Source organism: Schistocerca americana, chromosome 2, assembly GCF_021461395.2.
Source record: "Schistocerca americana isolate TAMUIC-IGC-003095 chromosome 2, iqSchAmer2.1, whole genome shotgun sequence".
NCBI lineage: Eukaryota > Metazoa > Arthropoda > Insecta > Orthoptera > Acrididae > Schistocerca > Schistocerca americana.
In genome coordinates this window covers 291586418-291595741 of record NC_060120.1, presented here as the reverse complement: position 1 = coordinate 291595741, position 9324 = coordinate 291586418, and the positions used below count along the sequence as shown (strand labels likewise).

The following is a 9324-nucleotide window of genomic DNA, read 5'->3' as shown; positions in this document are numbered from 1 at the left end:
AGCAACAGTGTCCCTAATTTGCTGGGAAGTGGCGGTGCAGTCCCCTACGGCACTGCGTAGGATCCTACGGTCATGGCGTGCATCCGTGCGTCGCTGCGGTCCGGTCCCAGGTCGACGGGCACGTGCACCTTCCGCCGACCACTGGCGACAACATCGATGTACTGTGGAGACCTCACGCCCCACGTGTTGAGCAATTCGGCGGTACGTCCACCCGGCCTCCCGCATGCCCACTATACGCCCTCGCTCAAAGTCCGTCAACTGCACATACGGTTCACGTCCACGCTGTCGCGGCATGCTACCAGTGTTAAAGACTGCGATGGAGCTCCGTATGCCACGGCAAACTGGCTGACACTGACGGCGGCGGTGCACAAATGCTGCGCAGCTAGCGCCATTCGACGGCCAACACCGCGGTTTCTGGTGTGTCCGTTGTGCCGTGCGTGTGATCATTGCTTGTACAGCCCTCTCGCAGTGTCCGGAGCAAGTATGGTGGGTCTGACACACCGGTGTCAATGTGTTCTTTTTTCCATTTCCAGGAGTGTATTAATGAAATACCTGACTCAGGCTTAGTCCCCACAAGTCACATGAGAAACATAACCAGTAGCACTTTTGAAAACTGGAAGGAAGTGCACCCTAAGGATATCGTTAAAAAAGTTAAGTCATACAAGAACTCAGAGAACGAAGATATCTATGGTATGTCTTGCACAATGCTGAAGAAAATTATTCTAGAGCTTGCTCAACCATTATCTATAGCAATTAACAAATGCTTATCCTCTGGCGTCTTTCCCAAAATTTATTAAACTAGCATGGACAGTACCAATCTACAAAAAAGGTGACCCGTGTGAAGTGTCCAGCTGCAGACCAATTTCTATCATTCCTATTCTAGCTAAAGTTATGGAGTCTGTTATGAAACTCCAGTTACAGAATTATTTTGAAGTAAATAAGCTCTTCCAGGACACACAGCATGGTTTTCGCAAGGGAAAGTCAACGTTTACAGCAGCACTGGACTTAACAGAAAAATAAGGCAAGGATTCGAAGACAGAGAAAGTGTGGCACTGACACTCTGTGATCTTAGCAAGGCATTTGAGTGCATTTCCCACAAGATACTGCCCAATAAATTGAAGTGTTACAGTGTCGGAGGTGTTGTTCTGGCAACTTTTCAGTCTTATCTGGAAAACCGGAGACAAGTGGTATCAATTCATGGAGCAACATCACAAGAACAAAAGCTGGAATATGGAGTACCCCAAGGGTCTGTCATAGGGCCTCTCCTGTTCCTTATTTATGTCAATGAAATGGGTTATAACAACAATATGTTACAGTTTGCTGATGACACCACCCTTTTTGCCAAAGAAAGAACTGCTGCAGAATCACTCCAAGAAACAGATGTGCTCTTCCAAAACTTTAAAGAATGGTTCATCAAAAATAAAATGAAAATGAATGAAGAAAAAACACATCATGCACCCTTATCAACATCGGATGCCATGATAATATGCAGGCTGTCAAACTGTTGGGCTTCATGATGAACAGGAAACTAACAATGAACGAACACACAGTGTACGTGTGCTCCAAGCTCTCCCATGTAATATACCTTCTGAGGAGGTTAAAAGGTGTATTGAGTGACCAATATCTCATAACAGTATATTATGCCCTATTCCATAGCCACATCAATTATGGCCTACTGTTATGGGGACATTCTGCAGGTTGTAAGGATGTGCTCTCAGAATAATCACATCAAGCAAAAGATAGGAGCACTGCAGGCCTATATTCAAGCAGTTAGGAATTATGACAGTCTTCAGCCAGTATGTGTTTTTATGTCTCATCAGCGTGAAAGAAAACCAAGTATTCTTCAGCATGAGGCAAGATATACACAATCAAAATACCCAGGTGTCGACAGACAGGAACACAAGACAGCTTTCCAGTGGTTGCCCTAAAGATGTTCAACTCACTGCCTCAAGAAGTGCAATCTCTGCCGCTAGGAACATTCAGAAGGAGAGTAGAACAGGACCTGAAAGAATGCCCATTGTACTCCATTGGTGAATTCTTTAATAGTGACCAATGTGAATGGACAAACAAATACTGTTTCTATTAAGTATAAATGTCTTAATTTTGTGAATATTTCTTTAAATGTATACATGTAATTAATCTTGATGCAGTCTGTCCAGTCATGACTGGTAAACGACACAGATCTAGTAATAAAGTAATAAATGGTCACAGGTTTGTGTGAACTGTGGGAGAATGTCATGGAGGTAGTGAAAGAACTGAAGTGGCAGACTCTTGAAGATAGACATAAACTATCCCGAGAGAGCCTACTCAAAATATTTCAAGAATCAGCTTTAAATTATGACTTTAGGAACATATGACAACCCCCTAAGTTCTCACAGGAGTCTTGGAGGACAAGAGAAATTATAGTGCACACAGAGGCATTCAGTCATTCTTCCCTCGCTCCATATGTTAATGGGAAAATAGGAAGAAGCCACTTGTACAAAACGACGTACCCCTGCCATGCCCTTGACAGGTGTAGAATTAATAACGAGTTTTTGCCAAGATGTGTGAACATCACTTATGATGTGTTCAAACAGTGTGGCAACGCACGTAATGAATGTTTGATTCATGAAATGTCATCCACGACTAATAGCTTCTGAAGATAGCCATTGTAGACCGGAACCAGTTATTACTGTATCATAATGTGGCTGTGACAGAAATAAAAGGAAGCACAAAATAGAAACAGGTAAGCAATGCTCCATATGGGGAAGAAAGGAAAGGAACCCTAATGTGTGATACAAGAGGAAGCACCCTCTGCCATGCACTTGACATTGGTTTGCTGAGTAGAGATGCATGTGTGTCAAGCCTTGCACTGTATTGAAGGTTATCGTGCCCAAAGCATAAGAAACAAAAAGGCCTATATGTTAACTATTATCTACACTTCATTAGCACGATTTTTCTATGCTTCCGCATTGCTAAACAGAGAAAGCGATTAAATATCTGAAGTCGAGAAATGAAACTGGTATTTTGAAGGACGTTAAAATATTTCCTCCGGGCCGGATTCGAACCAGCGACCTATGGATTTCTGCTATACTGTACCTCTACAGTCCACCGCTCTACCAACTGAGCTACCAGAGGAAGTGGCTTATAATACGAGGTAATACATGTACACAATAAGTTTTACTTTGGACCCTTTATAGTTACTTATACGGAAATTGCTCATGACAATACGAAAAGTAACTGCAAGTAGGTGCATGAGTCTTTCATCGTATATCTGTTTTTATACTCCGTGACGCTCGGTCTCCATCTCTACTCGCAGACACCACGTGACTGATATTCCGCTCGTGATTGGTCACGTCAATTCGCCGCCGCTGGAGTCGGGGCGTCTGTTCAACAGAGCGCAGTCCGCGCTCGATGTGTGAGGTGAGAGTGTGTCGTTCTCCGCGCGCTTTTCCGTGACAGAAAATCGACTCAAGGTATGTGCGGCTGCTGACGAGTTGATGTTCGCTGTGTTTACTCGTTCCGTCACTTGCAGTAACGCCTTTAAGTTATTCTCTGTGAAACCACGATTACACACACAATTTTTTCTGTCGATATATGAATTACTACAGTGAAAGTGCATTTATAGACATCTCAGTTCCCTAACTTCGGATATCAAGACGTCAATAATCGAGTGCAGATTAAACATTTATTTTAATAAATTTGTTTGATAAGATCCATTCACTTTCAGAATATAGTGATCGTGCGGTATTGAATTCTCTTGCCGAATCTATGAATAAAACTTAGGAATAACAAAATGATGTTCTCCTTGCTTTCTTCAGTGACATTTTGATAATGCGATCTTTAATTTCGAAGACCCTACAAAACTGGTATTTATAGATCAAATAATGTATTAATACCACATGAAAGTCTGTAGATGTCTTTGTATAGGGGAATGCAGCTACTGTTATTTCTCCAAGGATACAGTCTTGTCAAATCGCTACACTCAGTGGGCGGCTGTGGAGGGGAAAAGGGGGGGGGGGGGTTGACAAGAGACTACAGGTCTCCCAGTAGCCATGGTAACGTCGCCTCGCCCCCTCCCCACCCATTCGCTCGATACTGCCTAATCCTCTTGTCTGTGAAGTTAGCGGCGCTTGCCGCTCTGGTGTTTAGTTTTGTAAGCGGCGTTCGGAGGGAGACGCTTATAGTGAATCGGTGCACCACAGAATCTAATGAACACTCCGGCCAAGTGCAGCTAAAGAGCACCAAACAAACAAACGAACGGATTCCTCAGACAACGCCGGCGCGCGCGCATGTGTGTTTGCATACGCGCGCCCGTGTACACGCAGCACCGGTCGTGAATTCGGGCGCTGTTGAACGAAGTGGTGCGTTGCGGTTATGTTTTTTATACCCAACAGTTATGTTTTCGTATGCACTCCGTAAACCCCTGACAGTACGTTGCAGAGAGCACTTGATACTGATACTAGCGAGCTTCTGTTCCATTCAATTTGCGTATTATTTACAACATTGCATCCATGTTAGAAAGGGATTGGCTGCAAACTGTGGACCAGCCGCCTCAAGCTTCCCCTAAACCAACTCTAGTGAATGCTGGGACGGTTCCTTCGCATTGCCACTTCCGGTTTCTGTCTGAGTAACTCGCGACCTCTACATCGAGTGTATATTCTACAAAAACAGCCACGCCAGGTTGCAACGGTACAACAGAGACAGAGAACACATTGAGAGAGAAGGCGTTGTTAAGAGAAGCGCTTTGCTTTATTTCTTTTGCTTCCACTTAAAGGAATAACAAATTTGACACAGTAATTATCATCTTGTCATTTTTTCATAATTTTCCTGTTATTCATAGTTCAGTTTTAACGACCATCGACACCACTTTCATTAGAGGCTAGTCGCTGGAGTTTCATTCGTAAGTTTCTCCACTAAGGAAGCAACAGTGGCCACACTGAAAAGAAACACAGGGCTTTCAGCTGCAGAATGACCGGAAACTCGGGTAGGTCACAGTTTCTCCCTATTGTATGTCTGCCTTTGTAAAACTGTCTTCTCTCCTTCCTCATAAACCCGGGCGTTTTGACTTCAACTGGCGGCGCTATTAGAAGGAACACAAACTCGTTCACCAGCTTTCATTTCGAATGCAAATGAAGTTATGCTCGCTGTTCTCAGCAGACATTTGCGCACATCATGCACATACGCTCAAGTAGACATAAGCAACCGCACTGCTGGGTCCCCAACAATTTTGTGGACCAGGAGGAATTTATTCAGCAACTTTCGCCAGACTGCTTCATATCTTTCTCTCTCGAGTCGTAAGTGCTTGCACGAGCATAAGCTGGTAATACGTCGCTTTCGCCTACCGTTTGCCACGGACTGTTCCTGCAACGTCTTGGATAATCGACCGTGACCTTCTTTGTGGGTACGCCATCGCGATGGAAAGCCATGCGACCTGCCTCTGTCCGTAGGGGGGGATTCGAATTCTTGCCCGGCGATGATACTAGAGTTCAGTGCTTTCCTCGCATCAGTACAAGGAGAATGCCACGGGGAAGCACTCCCCCACTTCAGATCACTGTGGAGTTCAGTGCTTTCCTCGCATCAGTACAAGAATGCCACGATAAGGACTTCCCCACTTCGGTTCGCTGCCTTCCCCCAAATGTTGCGTATCTAACGATTTCTACATGGAGGAGACGATGACTCTCCTTTTCAGTGTCCAATAGTTCCAGACCAAGACGACGAGCAAGTCTTGTCATTTTGCCAGCCTTTCCATCTACAGTCATACTGTGCAAACCACTGCGAGGTGCATGGCATAACGTACTTCCCACTGCACCAGTTATAAGGACTTCTTTTCCGTTCCATGCGCGCCAGAAGACTGCTTAAAATGCCTGTGTGCGCGCTGCATTTTGCCTAATCTTGTCTCGCCGTCCATAGGAGAGCGATACGTATGTGACTATAGATTCTTCGCTTAACGTTGTTGTGGTCTTCAGTCCTGAGACTGGTTTGATGCAGCTCTCCATGATACTCTATCCTGTGCAACTTTCTTCATCTCCCAGTACCTACTGCAACCTACATCCTTCTGAATCTGTTTAGTGTATTCATCTCTTGGTCTCCCTCTACGATTTTTACCCTCCACGCTACTCTCCAGTACTAAATTGGTGATCCCTCGATGTCTCAGAACATGTCATACCAACGGATCCCTTCTTCTAGTCAAGTTGTGCCACAAGCTCCTCTTCTCCCCAATTCTAATCAATACCTCCTCATTAGTTATGTGATCAACCCATCTAATCTTCAGCATTCTTCTGTAGCACCACATTTCGAAAGCTTCTATTCTCTTCTTGTCTAAGCTATTTATCGTCCACGTTTCACTTCCATACATGGCTACACTCCATACAAATACTTCGAGAAACGACTTCCTGACACTTAAATCAATACTCGATGTTAACAAATTTCTCTTCTTAATACTGGTTCCTAAAACTTTGTCAGTAGACTTTTTCGGGGTGGTTTCCGTCTCCGTCAATAGATTTATTGGGATAGTTTCCGTATGTATTCAAGAGTCTACAAATTTAGTTTCTTCAACATGTGAGTGGCTCTCTTCTATGACACTCTGCCATCGATCATTTGCACTGCGCTTCTTTGTACACGTTCAATATCCCTAACAGTCCTATTTGGTACAGGCCCCACATATTACGAGCACTATTGTAGGATGGGTCGCACGAGTGTTTTGTAAGCAGTCTCAATTATAAATTGATGAGAATTTTGCAGTATGCTGCAAATTAACGTAAGTCTGCCACCTGCTTTACTTTTAATTGATCCTTTGCGATCGTTGCAAAAAATGGTTCAAATGGCTCTGAGCACTATGGGACTTACCTTCTAAGGTCATCATTCCCCTAGAAATTAGAACCTGCGACCGTAGCGGTCGCGCGGTTCCAGACTGTAGCACCTAGAACCGCTTGGCCACCCCGGTCGGTCCCGATCGTTGCATTTCATACACCCAGGTATTTGTGTAAATTGCTTGGTTTTACATGTGACTAGGAAGCATACTGCGTCTTTTGGTTTGTGAAGTGCAAAATTTTACATTTATGAACATTTAAAGGAAGCTACCGGTCTTTGCACCGATTTGTAATCGTATCAAAATTTGACTGAATATCTGTACATTGTTTTTTTAAACAGAACTTCATTATACATGATGAGTTAGGAGGAAAGGTACTTGCTTTGAGGAGCAATAGTATTAATGATTCTGAACAAGAAACGTCATACGAACACATGTCCTGTTCTTAAGTTTCCGAGAAAAATAATGAAAACAGCGGTAACTGCGACAAATGCAGGTAATAGTACATGAAACACTGTGGTCTCATGTTGTGTTTGATAGAGTACATTTCCTCACAAAAGATGTTCTAAAAGTCCGCCGTCAACTGCAACGTATTTTGAAGCTCTTGTACGTAAACAGCTGCTGTGTTAGTGGTCTGAGCCCATTCGTACGGCTATTTACTTGAGCACACGAGTGTGACATACGAGCGAGAAGTTCCTCCTGTGTCCACTCTTCGCATTTAGACTTCGCTCTTACGCCAGCCCCGCAAACAGTAACGTAATGGAGTAAGATCTGGTGACCTCGGTGGCCAAGAAATCACTTGACGGCAACTGATCCAACGCACAGGACACGTTTCAGTGAGGTGGTGTCACAGGCATGTGAAGCGCGCATTGAAATTCACAGCAAAGACAATACTACGTAGCCTAATGTCGCTCTGGTTATATCCGCGTGTGAGTGCAGATGACTGACATGTGTCTGACACCCGTGATTTTCAAACAGCTGTACCTCGGATACGGTTAAGAAAACGGCGCGTGTTCACTTGAAGTTTTTTATTTTTTTGTTCAGAATCACTGATACTATCACCCTTCAAAGAACGTATCTTTCCTACTTACTCATCCTGTACGCAGGGTGAACTTAAAACCGACAAAGTGTAGGGACGGATTCATGAATGGGAATGGAGCAAAAAAAGTCCTGTGAACACGTCCGGAAATGGACGGTATGCGTGCAACAATAACAAATCATTCTGGAACACAGGACAGAGCTGCATTGCATCCACGCCAAAAGAGATATTCAAAGTGGCCTCCCTGGGATGCAATGCACTCGTTCTCACGTCGCAACATGGATTCCCGCACTCTTTCGCACGTTCAGGCCTCTGTCCCAATACCGTCACAGGCGTCGTGAACACGCTGTAGAACCCGGTCCTCCAGATCCGGTTTACGCACAGTCTGCCGCCTCGCTTCACGTTCGTCTGTCTGAAAGTACCCATGATCACACAAACGCCCAAAAAGGGAGTGAAATGTTTGATGTGGTTGGTGTCTGTGAGGGTACTTGCTTTCGTATAGCTGCGCTGCCTCTCGACCGTTTTCATCTGCCTGGCCGTACACAAACACCATCTCGGCTTGTTCCCGACTTGAGTAGCGGACCATTCCGCTGCTTAGAGTACGATGCGTCACACAGCCTGCAACACACAACGTACGCACGGCACGTGGTCAGAGGAACTGACATTCGTCAAGGCCATCTACCGTGGCAACGATGCGTTTCCAGACACATGTTCATAGAACCTTTTTTCCTCCATTTCCAGCGAGGAATCCGTCTCTGCAGTTTGTCGGTTTTATTCGACATTTTTTCCAAAAAGTATATATAATATATATGCGATATTTTCTTCCCCGATATTTTTATTTTATACAATATTTTTTTCACAATTTTCGGTACATATTTGAAGCTGTTCCTTTGAAATTGTAGTAGAACATAATTTTACTTTCGCTATGTGAAGGAGTCTTACTACGTTTTGAGCTTTCGTCACATCCAATCTTTGTCTTTGCCTGTGTGAAGCAAGTATATATGGCACAAAACTAGTAGTCCGATTGCACTGGGGGAGGGGGGGGGGGGTGAATGAAATAACAAGATTTCCGGTATGAAGAAACAGCATATCTGTTGCGTTAAAAAAGAATTTTTAATGCAACTAGTGTGCCACTTCTTCACACCGGCATTCTTCAAAAACAGATGCTGAAAATGACCTTACTGGTCTTTGGGGTGGGCGGAGTCGAGGGGAAATGCTGACGTAATCGGCGCTTCGCTCCACCAACAAAAACTGCAACGTTCAGTTTCACCATGCAATTTTGACGACACTACAACTAGCTGGGTCGCTGGCGTTGACAGAATCGAAATAAAAAAAAAACACATAAAAACAGGGAAGTCGACATGAAGTGCTCCGGGCAAATCCGAATGTGACGAAACAGAGTGACGGACCCCATTGGACACCTTTTATTGCGCCACTTACATGGTGTTACCATTGTTAGCAAAGATGTTATCGTCAAGCATGAACGTACATAGTT

General features: G+C 44.3%; 1 non-coding gene across 1 annotated transcript; it reads right to left on the bottom strand.

Annotated features, from left to right (window-relative positions):
* Positions 1-3026: 3026 nt before the first annotated feature.
* On the bottom strand, positions 3027-3117 carry Trnay-gua. Its single transcript is given in 2 exon segments — positions 3027-3062; positions 3081-3117. It is a non-coding gene; the product is annotated as a tRNA-Tyr (tRNA).
* Positions 3118-9324: the final 6207 nt, after the last annotated feature.